This window comes from Crocuta crocuta, unplaced genomic scaffold (genome assembly GCF_008692635.1).
Source record: "Crocuta crocuta isolate KB4526 unplaced genomic scaffold, BGI_CrCroc_1.0 scaffold31, whole genome shotgun sequence".
Taxonomy (NCBI): domain Eukaryota; kingdom Metazoa; phylum Chordata; class Mammalia; order Carnivora; family Hyaenidae; genus Crocuta; species Crocuta crocuta.
The window spans coordinates 11,896,429-11,909,081 of NW_027528362.1; positions in this window are offsets into that span (position 1 = coordinate 11,896,429).

Sequence of the window (12,653 nt, forward strand, 5' to 3'; positions counted from 1 at the left end):
ATTCCTGCCCCCCCCCCCCATTATCCTGAGGGGGAAGAAACTGAAGTGATTGAGTTCCTAGGTAAGACTTCCAAAGAGAGAACCTTAGCTCATTGATACGACCAACTAATATTTCTGAGCACCCATTAAGTGGTAGGCTTATCGTGGTCCCAGGATTTACCAATAAATAAATAAATAAATAAAGTGCAAAAATCCCAGAGCTCCAGGTCTCAAGTATATAAAAATCCGGACAGTTGAGTAAAAGAACAGTAGCAATAATGCTTTTAAAGCATCAAAATCTAGCTGTGACGAGAACAGGTCGATTGGAGATGATAGGAAATTAATTACAAAACATGGAGGAGAGGAAGGAGCCTCCGCAACTCACCATATGCCATCAAAACTGGGAGGGGCAGGAATGAATGAAAACTGATGCCATCCCTCCGTGTAAAGAGCCATGTGGAAACTGCAAAACTTGTGAGATGCGCTGTAGAGGTAAAATATGCCCCTTGGAATAAGCAACTGAGGAGGAGGAGCACTCACAGAGGATGGGGGCACGTCTCTCCGGCCTTTTGGTTTTCCATGGCCCCTTTGGGAGTTTCCAGCCACTCCTACTTTTTACCAACTGGGTTTCTGTGCCCGGAGCTGGCTTTTGTCTGAGCCTCCCAGTGGGGCCCACGGTGACCTAGATCCGTGCTGCCACATAACCACAAAAACCCTGGACGGGACCCTGCGGCCAGCCTAGCAGGGGGCAGGCACGGCAGGGAGGTGACACAGATACGCAGGTGCAGATCGATCCCGTGCGGTGGATCTCGCGGGCACAGCGACAACCTCGTGGCTTCATGCCCCTCCGTATACATCACGGGGTGGCCACGGTCCCTGCCGCTTACTTGGAATCGGTGGTGGGTCATCTCCGGACTGTTTTCGTGAGGTCATTTCTCGTTCATGGTCCATGGTGATGACTGCCCGTCAACAGAGCACAAAGGACAGAAAGCCCTCAAAAGGAGAAAATCAGACCCAACGGGGCCAACGCGCATAGTTTCCGTGTCACACTCCCCACAGCCTGACATTCCGTTCTCGTCGATGAGGAAACAATATAATGTACGGGCCTGTCACCATAGCTATTAATAACTTGGATGGCTTCCAGAACCACGCGGGCACAGGGGATATTCTGTCCTCAGCAATCACGTCAGTGTTTAGATGTTTTCTTTCTGAGGCCGTGCCTCTGTCTCCTGCCTGCCACGTGTGAAGGTTCTAATTTTCCAGTCGCACATAAGCCCTGATTAGTGGTGATAAGGCAGTAAGTAGAACCGAAGTTTTTTCAGTGACTTAGAAAACCACAAAGAACCCGGAGTTCCAAAACACTCTATTAGCACTTTCTAGTCCTGTTTTAGAAAACCAATGGGAAGAATGTAAAACGGGGTGGGTTGGCAAGGATTTTCATCAAAGGGTGGTTGCAATTTTAAGTAGGAGTTTCGTATTTAAACCCCCCAATGGCAGGCATGATTAAGAGAAGCTTGGCTGTACTGTTTACAGCAAACCTTGATTAAATATAAACAAGCTAATGGAACCAAAAAAAGGAAGAGAGAGAGAGAAAAATCCCTTCTAAAATGCCCTGGGGTCCTTACCCAGAAGAATAATCTTGGAGGAAAAGCAGACAGGAAGCGTGGAGATGGACATTTGTCTCTGTCCCCTTCCCTCCTATTTTCTTCCATCCTTGGTCGGTCTGTACAATTTGCCTACTCCAACCTAATTTTGGGTCTCAGCTTTTCAAAAACTAGATACCACATCAATCTCGTTTACGTTGTGGATCTACCACCGTGGGCCTTCTTGATATTAAGGAACGGTAAGACCTATTATTGCACTGTGACTCCCTGAGAGATTTTTTCTGAAGTGAGGAAGGCGGAGACACCCGTGTCTGCATTTTCCTCCGGACCTTAGATGCCAGGAGACCAGGAACACGAAGAGGAGACAGCATAGAGAGGGGACAGGTGATGGCACACCCTTGGGGGTGTCATCCCTACCACTCTTTCCCCCATTTCCTTCTGCTTCTAGAAAACAAGTGAACACACAGCAAGCATCACATAAATCAGCACCAGAAAACAACAAGAAGAATTTGTCCGTCGAAAGAGAAAATCTGTTGCAGCTGTAGATCAGTTACAGCAAAGTGAGTGAGGAATAGAACATGGGCCGGAAACGGGAACTTGTTTCAGGGGGTCCGACTCTGAGCTCAGGGAGCACGTGCAGAGTCCTCGAGAAGCAGAGCATGACGGGGAGAATAAATAACGCTCCCAACCGCAGCTGAGGTGGAATCCGGGGCTAAGCCAGCAGACAGGTAAGGCTGACGGAGGCAAACCTGTTCACAACTTGGGGAAGGCTTGTGAGAACCCTGGTTCTTGTGAAAAATAATTCTCATATTTAAGAAGGAGTTTCTGGGAGACCTGGGGGGCTCTGTCAGTTAAGCGTCCCACTCTCGGTTTGAGCTCAGGTCACGATCTCGTGCTTTGTGACACTGAGCCCGGAGTCAAGCTCTGTGTTGACAGTGTGGAGCCTGCTTGGGATTCTCTGTCACAGAGCTCTGTCTCCTTCTCTCTATGTGTCTTCTCTGCTCACCCTCTCTCTCAAAATTAAATAAATATACGTTAAAAAAAAACTTTTAAAAAGGAGTTTTCATGAGTGTGCTCTAGATTAGACTGCACATTAGAAGTTTTACTTCCTCTCCTCATTCTTCTTCATTTCATCTTCCTCCTCTTCTCCTCCTTATTCGTTTTCTTACTGCCGTGAGATAGGAGTTAAGTAGTAGTCACCTGCTGCATAACATTATTCAAAATGACCTTTCCAGTTTCAAGAATTGGAATTAAATTAGTGAATTAAATGTGTGACAACAAATAATAACATATACTACAATAAGACATTAATAGTTTTACTAGTATAATTAACATATTATATGTAATATATAATAATAACATAACTAATTAATAATTAATTGAATTGAATTAATTCACATTAAATTAAAATGTCTCCTCCATCCTTCCTTTTTACCTGACAAAGATGTCAACCCAAACATGACTATGTTTATTTGGAAGTATATTATTGTGAGATCCTTGTAGTACTTGGGAAATGGCATGATAAATACAATAGACCTTTTACTATAAGGTTAAAATATATGCTATGCGCGCTAAGGAAGCCACTAAAATAACAAATTAGATATAAATGTTACATCTGAAACCTTAAAAAATAAAAAATTAAACTAAATAAAGGTTACATCCAATGAGCCAACTTAAGAGATGAAGTGGAATTATAAAAACACCCCATTCAAAAGAAGGCAGAGACAAAAAGGAGAAATGAAAAAAATAACAGATGAGACAAACAGAAAAGAAATAGAGGGATAGTTAGCTTAATTAAACCTTACCATGTCAATAATCATACTACATGTAAATGCTTTAAACATCTGAATTAAAAGATACAGATTGTCACATTAGATAAAAAACTGAGGCTCAAAATACTGCATTTGAAAAAAATGCACTTTAAAAGTAGTCACACAAGGAGCGGCCCTGGTGGCTCAGTCAGTTAAGCATCTGACTTTGGCTCAGGTCAAGATCTCATGGCTTGTGAGTTCGAGCCCCATGTTGGGCTCTATGCTGACAGCTCAGAGTCTGGAGCCTGCTTCAGATTCTGTCTTTATCTCTCTCTCACTGCCCCTCCCCTGCTCACATTCTCTCTCTCTCTCTCTCCCAAAAATGAATAAACATTAAAAAAAACTTTTTAAAGTAGTAACATGAAAAAGTTACAACTATGGAAATACATTATGCTAAAACTAAGAGAAGTAAAACTAGAGTAACTGCATGAATATCACACAAAATAGAGCAAAGAATACCACAGATTAAGTCATTTCATGAAAGACTCATTTCATTAGAGTGTATAATAATTCTGGCTGGCTCAATCAGTAGAGTGTGGGACTCTTGATCTTGGGGTTGTAAGTTAAAGCCTCACGTTAAATCACGTAGAGATTACTTAAAAGTTAGAATCTCTACAAAAAAGAGCATATAATTCTAAAAGTTTATACACATAATATTAGAGACTATACACACACAAGAGGCACAAATCACATACTGGTAAAGGATGTGTATCCAGAATGGCTAGGAAACGCATACTCAGTAATCAGAAATCAAACAACTCAACACAACAAAATGGCCAAAAATTAAACAGACACTGCACCAAAGAAGGTATACGAATGACAAATGAGCACATGAAAAGATGCCCCACATCACTAGTCTTCTGAAAAAGTAAAACCACAATATGAATGCTACTTCGTACCAATTTCCATAGCTAAAATGCCAAAGACTGATGAGGTCAAGTGCTGGTGAGGATGTGGAGAAACTCGAACTTCCATACACTGCTGTTGAGGGTGTAAAAGGATATAACCAGTTTGCGACACGATCAGCAAGTTTCTGAAAAATGGGAGTGTAGGTTTCTCATATGATCCAACCTTCCACTGCTCTAGATTTACCCAGGAGAGATGAAAGCAAAGGTCCACACAGAGACTTGTAGATGAATATTCATGGTAGCTTTACTTGTAATAGACCCAAACTGGAAACCATCCAAATGTCCATCAACAGGTGAATGGATAAACATTTGGCAGTGCATCTGTACCAGGAAAAGCTGCCCAGCAATCATGAAGGGTGAACGGGACACACACCACCATATGGGTGCTCATAACTATGCTGGGAAGGAAGACGGACAGAAATAGCACAAGATGTATGATCCTATCCACATTTTTAGAAAAGGCACACTAATCCATAGTGACAAAGCCATGCAATGAAACGTGAGGATGCTTTGAAGGCTGGTGGATGTCCTTGTTATTATGATGGTTTTGATAGTTTCATAGGCATCCACACACATCAGAACTTATCAGATTATACTCTGCATATATACAATATAATACATGTCAGTTTTACCTAAGAAAAGCCATCACAAAAAGAAAGGAGAAACATTATGGGGCTTTGGAAGAGGCCCTTTGAGGTGAAGGGTGGAATGCTCAAGCTTTCATGGCTTCATAGTAAATATTCTTCTTTAGATCAGTCTCTCTCACTAGAGTTCTTTAAAGATGCGAGCTTGTATACCTGTGCCTGGTAGAGTGACTGTCACAGGACAGTTGCTCAGTTAATTCTTTTAACTGACTGCTTGGCCCAATACATCAAGGCTTAGTCTCCGGTGGTCTCCAAGGTCACGAGACAATGCCAGGTGGACAGCAAATGCAGAGTTGTGAACAGACCAGAGGAGTCACTGAGTATATGTTCGGTCGGGGAAGCAGAGTCACTAAGATGCGGTAAACCATCATATGTAACAAAGGATTTGCTTGAGATATTTCACCTCAGGCAGCTGGCAGAGCTGGGTGAGCGCTCAGTGGGCAACAGTTTCCCTGAGTTCTGGTGCTGCGGCGTGAAGTCAGCATAGCGGACGGGAAAGGAAGTGGAGTGGGCAAGACAGGACGTCCTGACCCAGCCCGGGTGGGAAGCCCCACCAGGAATCCTCCCCATCTCGCAGCTTCCTATCCTCCATCTTGAATGATGCGGAAGTCCTTCGGGAGAAACGCGCCCCTTGGCCGTACGGGGGGAAAAAGAAAAAAGAAAGGTGGGAAAGATGGTCTGAATCGCACATTCATTTTGGTTGCACTTGCGAAGTTGTAAACAATGCCCTCATCCATCACAATGTCTATCTTCTCAGTGCCCAGCATGTGTCTTATACGCCACTCCTTTTCCCGTCACGGATCATTCTCGGCTCTTCCAGAGGCAAACTCAAAAGCTCCCTGGAAAGCGCCAGGCACACTGGAATGATTTTGCAGGTTTTTATATGCTGTATAGCAGCGCTTGTAGTCCTGTGGGGCCAGAACTACGTCTTTTTATCTTTGGTATTTATTTAGAATGTGAAAGCTCAGAGACACTTTTTGTCTGACTGATTGCCTAAAGGTTCTAAAAAGTCTAGCTGGGTTTACAGAGCAACGTTTTTTCCTGTTGTCATTTGAGTGATTGCCAAATTTAGTTTGACTCCCCTATCTGTAGAGCCAATGGGATTTATTTAAAGTAATATAGGGAGTTTTCTAGATCAATATTGCTAAGTGTTCATTATCAAGAATCCCCTGAACACCACCTGCAAGTCTGAATTGTTGATTTGAGGAAGCTAATTGGTTTCTTCCAAGTTCCTTGAATTAATACTGACACTTTCCAAGTGAAGCTCCAATCTTAATAGTTCACAAAGGCATTTTATGAGCTCATGATATGACATCAAATAAGTGTACCGCATTCGGGGTCATTTAGAAGAGTGTAGGGGTGTAACAAGAAGAGCCAGGACGTTCAAAATGACCAGATCATGGAGATTTTCTTCTCTGACAACAGGTTGTTTTGTGTTTTTTTTTTAACTCGTATTGAAGGTACAATGGAAGCCCAGTTGGAGAGGACTGAATAACACTGGAAGACGTATTCTCTATACTGAAGTGTCTTCAAAATAGTTTTCATCATACTAAACGTATAATTTGCATTATACGTATAAAGCGCCTGAAATACAATACAATACAGTGATTAGGTGCTCTATCAGGAACCTGATCAGATTTAAGAAGGATCTAGTGCTTCAGCTTGGCAAGGAAAATGGGTGGCGTTTGGTCTTAGTTTAAACCATGAACTGTAACTTTATAAGTCCTTTTCCTTCCTCATTTACTCCAAGTACTAAAAATAAAGCTTTATTCCTTTGATAAAGAGTGCTGAAGACAAAAAAAAAAAAAATTGAAAAGCAATGTTACTTCTCTAGAAAGTCAATAGTTTGTCCTACCTGGAACCACAGAGCTTACTCCCAAGATCCCTGAATTCTGTACTGAGAATGTTCTAGGTAATAGTCAGTAGCTGAATCTCAAGAGCTTCAGGACTGGAAAGAAGAGCCAAAATACCTTGAGAAGACTATTTCTCAGCATTACTGAATTGGCACAATGTGTTAGGTCAGGAATAAAAAGGGTTTTGGTTTATTTTTTTTGGTATAGATGCTCTGTCAAGTTCCTCGAGAACATAATCTTTCTCAAGCCATTGTTTAAATTCAAGGTGGTTGCTCAGAAAATGGTGAAAGAGGGAAAGATTCCTTCACCAGCCACTTCTACAGAATGTGATCATGACAATGAGCTCACATGCCACTTCTGCATCCCGAGGTGCTGAGGGCAGCATCAAATCCATGCCCATAGGGTGGGCAGGACCCATCTTGGTGTTCCAGTGCGTGAACTCGCATCTTCATTCTCTGCTCAGACTATGAAAGATGACGCTTTCTGTAAAAGAAAGAAGAAAGCAGGAAGAGAAATCGAGATATTAAAAATAGGCAATTAATCAAGGGTAAAAACAGTAATCCCCTAAATAAAATATTATCTTATGGGAAGTTGTTTTAAAATTTTTATTGTGAGATATAATGCACATAAACAAAGTAGAATGATTAAACAAATCTGCATGTACCCAGACCCCATCTTCAAAAATTACCAATCCAGGAGCACCTGGGTGGCTCAGTCAGTTGAGCATCCAACTTCAGTTCAGGTCATGATCTCATGGTTCATAAATTCAAGCCCGGCATTGGGCTCTGCACTCACAGTGTGGAGCCTGCTTGGGATTCTCCTTCTCTCTCTCTCTCTCTCTCTCTCTCTCTCTCTCTCAGAATTAATAAATAGACTTTAACAATTACAAAAAAACCTACCAACCCAAAGTTAGTTTGGTTATATTCTTACCCCATTTACTCTCCTCCCTCATTATTTTGGGAAAAAAAATCCTAGACATCACATCATTTAACTTTTAAATATTTCAGTATGCATCTCTAAAATGTATAAAAGCTTATTTAAATGAAAGAATCACAATATCATTATCACATCTAAAAATTAATAATTTCTTATGTGATCAAAATCCAGTTAGTGTACAAACTTCTAATTGTCTCATAAATGTCCCATTTCTTTTCTTTTTATTAAAGAGAGACAGTGTGAGCAGGAGAGGGTCAGAGAGAGAGGGAGACACAGAATCCGAAACAGGTTCCAGGCTCTGAGCTGGCTTTCAGCACAGAGCCCGATGCAGGGCTGGAACCCACGAACCGCGAGATCATGACCTGAGCTGAAGTCAGACGCTCAACTGACTGAGCCACCCAGGAGCCCCTGTCCCATTTTTTTAATGGTTTGTTTGAATCAGAATCCAAATAAGGTTCCCAACTACCATTGGTTGATAAATCACTTCAGCATTTCATGATGTATAGGTTCCCCTCCATCTTTTAGTTTTTCCTTGTAAACTATATTTTGAAGAAACTAAGTCATGTGCCTTCTAAAGTTTTCTCTAGTCTGATGCATAACATTTTTTTAAGTAGTAAATCCAAAAAATCAATGTCCGTGCCCTATGTTGAATTATAGGAGCCAGATTTCTTTGAGTTCACGAACAGTAAATATTTCAAAACAATTTTCATTGTCATTGAATGAATATTTTTAAGAGAATTCTTGCCATCCTAAGACAATTTCATTTCTTTGGTTTTCCTTCAGTTTTGAGGCATGTGGAGATGGATTTGCTTTAATTTCTCAAGAGGAGAAAATCATGCTTAATTTGAGTCAGGAATTGTGGCAGACATAATGCTGTGTTGTTACTCACTCTCATCTCACGACCAAGAAAACAGCCTTCTGTGTGTTTTTCTGCCATCCCTCTGCCACATGTTTAAAATGACAGAAGCCCAGGTCTCTCACGTACACTCAGAAGACAGCCACCCGACCCACATCAGTCTGAGACACAAGTGAGACATAGAACTTTGGGTCACACCCGCTGAGATTTGCAGGTCCGTCACCATAGCATAGTCTAGCTTCATCTCTCCCATCCAGAATTTCGGGACCCAGACGTAAATGCAGGCACACCTTGTTTTATTGCACTTGGCTTTATTGCGCTCTGCTGATGTTGTGTTTTCTCCACACGGAAGGTGTGTGGCAACCTTGAACTGAGCAAGTTGACCAACAGTCTGCTCATTTTGTGTCTCGGTGTCACATTTTAGTAATTCTCACAATATTTAAAGCTTTTTCATCATTCTTGCATTTGTTATGGTGATCTGGGATGAGTAGTTATGACTCTCTGAAAGCTCAGGGGATGGTTAGCATTTTTTAACAATAAAGCTTTTTTTTTTTAGTTGAGGTATGTACGTTGCTTTTGTGGACATAATGCTATTGCATGCTTAACAGACTACAGTATAATGTAGACATAACTTTTATATGCACCGGGAAATAAAAAAATTCATTCGACTTGTTTTGTTGTGATACTCGTGTTATCGCAGTGGTCCGGAATCAGAATATCTGTGAGGCGTGCCTGTACCTTGGGTGTAGTCTATATGACAAGACTACAAAACCCCAAGCTAGGTAAGGCTCCCATTTTCATAATGCATTTACGTACTTATTCATATATTCATCAAATAAGTAAATCAAAACAGATTTTGAAACTGGACAATATATAGGCTATAAGGTTGCATGTTTTTAAAGAAACTAGTGAAATACTTAAATATTTTCAGTCATATTTACTTCAAAACCTACATATTTAGGGCACCTCCGTGGTTCAGTTGGTGGTCTGACTTCAGCTCAAGTCACTATCTCACTGCTCATTTGTTTGAGCTCCATGTCGAATAAACATTTAAAAAAAAGCCCTACATATTTATTTGACATCAGTATACTGAAAGGAAATAAAAGGTGTTCCTTTTATTTATCAGCCACCACTCTTTTGGCTGATATCAAATCTGCAGAGAAGAATACAGCTTAGCTCAATGTTTGATTTGACTGTAATTATTTTTCCGCATTGAGAGGACTTTTCAGCCAAATAGTCTCTTACGCTGACACAGACAACTAAACCCAACTTTTCATCATACAAGTTCTCCCCCAAATCAGAAAGAAGTTACATAATCACCTCAGTGGGGTTTGAGAGGCAGCAGGGAGACACCCTTATGACCCAAGGCCATTTGTCATCTCTAAAAGAGCTGTCTGGGACAGGTAGCATTCTCTCTGGGGCTACCATTAAAGGTCAGTTCTCATGCCTGCCAGGAGCCAACCCCCCACAGACCATACTATATTCTTGAACTAAAACCTGTTTCTAGTCTATCTCCTTGGTTAGGAAGTAGATAAGCCATAAAGCTTGAGGAGAACATGCTTTTTAGCCCAACGATACTATATAGAATCACAGAAATGGAGCAATGGGAGAGCATAAAGATTGAGAGCTGAGTCCTTTTTGCACAGGAACGAAGTCACACAAAACTCAAGAAGGCTACACAAGGACAGAACACAGGCAGCCCAGGCCACTGCAGCTCTATGCCCAATGTTCTGAGTTCTGGTTCTGAGCCCTTTTTGTCTGCCTTTGAATGGAACACCTTCTGAATACAATCTGCAAGGAAACTGGCTTATTACAAATCTGATGTCCATACTTATGGGACTTAGGATATGCGTTCTAGTCACTAATGAAAAAGGGAAATCATCTTTTTTTTTAACGTTTATTTATTATTGACAGAGAGAGACAGAGCATGAGCGAGGGAGGAACAGAGAGAAGGGGAGACACAGAATCTGAAGCAGGCTGCAGGTTCCAAGCCGTCAGCACAGAGCCTGACGTGGGGCTCGAACCCAAAAACTTCAAGATCATGACTTGAGCCAAAGTCAGACACTTAAACTATTGAGCCACCCAGTCTCCCCTAAACCATCTTTTTTCTTTTTTTTTTTAATGTAGAATAACCTAATGAGAGAGAGAATATTAAAATATAGAATGGATTTTGAAGATTTGGTTCATATCTCATCTCTACTACTTTCTACGTTTCTGACTTTGGCTAAATTACTGACATGCTATGAACCTCAGTTTCCTCGCTTATATAAAGTGGGGTGATAACAAACCCCTACAGAATTCCTGGGGCAGCTATCAGTCCTTAGCTGTAAGAAGGTTCTACCAAATAGTACAGACCTCACTGTCCAGCAGAATCAAGGTTCTGTGCATGTTGGTGCCATTACAAGTCTTGCAAAGTCTCAATGTAAGATCTGGGAACTCACATAGTGCTATTTTATCATCTGTTTCAACTTTAAATTCTGTGCATCTTGGCAAACAGTCCGGCAATACTCTATTTATTAAACCACTGGTGTAAATACATTTTCCAGTGAAATCTACACAGTACATTTCCTAGAAACACAAGCCAACAAAACCCTTTCTTGCTCTCATGCCAATTTAATTGCCATGGCTTGCTAGCTCTATGATTCCATTTTAAACCTGCTGGCCTCAAAGTGGCAAGAAACATATAGAACTTTGTGTAGGTCATTTGCAAGAGGAAATACAGTCGATCATCAAGCACATTCTGTTGCTGTGGTATGTGGCTGCACATTCAGAATACAGAAAGACTTCATATTGTGGAGCATCGAGCATCCCCCTGGTATGATGAAGTGTGAGACAAATTTGATACAGAACTCAAAAACTAAGAAAAACCAACACTTCCCTGTCGCACAGACACAGGCACTTGGGCAAAGAGTCTCAGAAAGGACACCCACCATAAACTCTTTCTCTGACCCTACTCATGTAATCCTCACTTTCAGTCTCTACTGACAAACATGTATTCGTTAGATAGAAAGAAAAATACAAAGCTACAAAATACGATTTCATCCCTTATTAAAATAAACTCTATATGCACGGGACACTAAGATATAAGTCTTATAGCATTGTAAAATGCTAATGCCTATAAATATGAAATTAGTTTCCTCTTTGAAAACAACACAAGGTTAGCTTTGTTTATTATGCGGAGTTTAGGTATGCAGTCATATGTGCAACTCTGAAGAATATAAGAGATATATGTTAGAGGCACATTGAACAAAGGCACTAATTTAAAATACCCTTAGCTTATTTCAGAATATGTTTTGCTTTAATACTTTTAAATGCTGAATGGTAGAATGGATCTAGACCTAAAAGAGCTTCAGTGAAAATTTAGCTTTCTTAGAGTGTCTTTGTTTATTTGTGTGTTTGTGTTTTAGCTTTTGTTGTTGATTGATTGTGTATGTGTGTTGTGTATTTTTTAAGTGAGGCATATTTAGTGATACTACAAATTAAATCTGTATCTGATTCAAGCTGTACTGGTATGAAAATACGAAGAACAAAGACGAGCCTTACTCTCTGAAAGAACTAGTAATACATTAAAAATTTAATACTTGGCAGGTCAAATCTGGATACTCCCTGCAGAAGACAACNGGGAAAGATACTTGTTTCCTACCGACTACTGAGTTTGACCCATACTTAAAAGTGCGAAGGCGAACTGAGAAAAGTAAAAATGTGTCCAACCCCTTGACTTCCAGGTCAGCTATCAAACCAAATACTATGGGATTACATCAAAGGGCATATTAGAGATGCCTGAGTTGAGGGAAGAAAATGTGTGTAGCATTCCTCGCTGCCGTGATGGGGCATGAACTATATAAGGAAGCTATCATCACCACTGACATATGCTTGTTATATAAGCCACTGAATGCCCTATAAAAAAAGTGAATACCAATGAAGTAAAAATGTAAGCAACCCAAGGCCTGATATTGGAGTTAGACTGGACTTTCCTGCCTGTTTCCACACAGATAAAAATCCAAGTCTATAATGAAACCGAACATCCAAATTGGCACATAGCCCCACAACGGGCCATGTGAG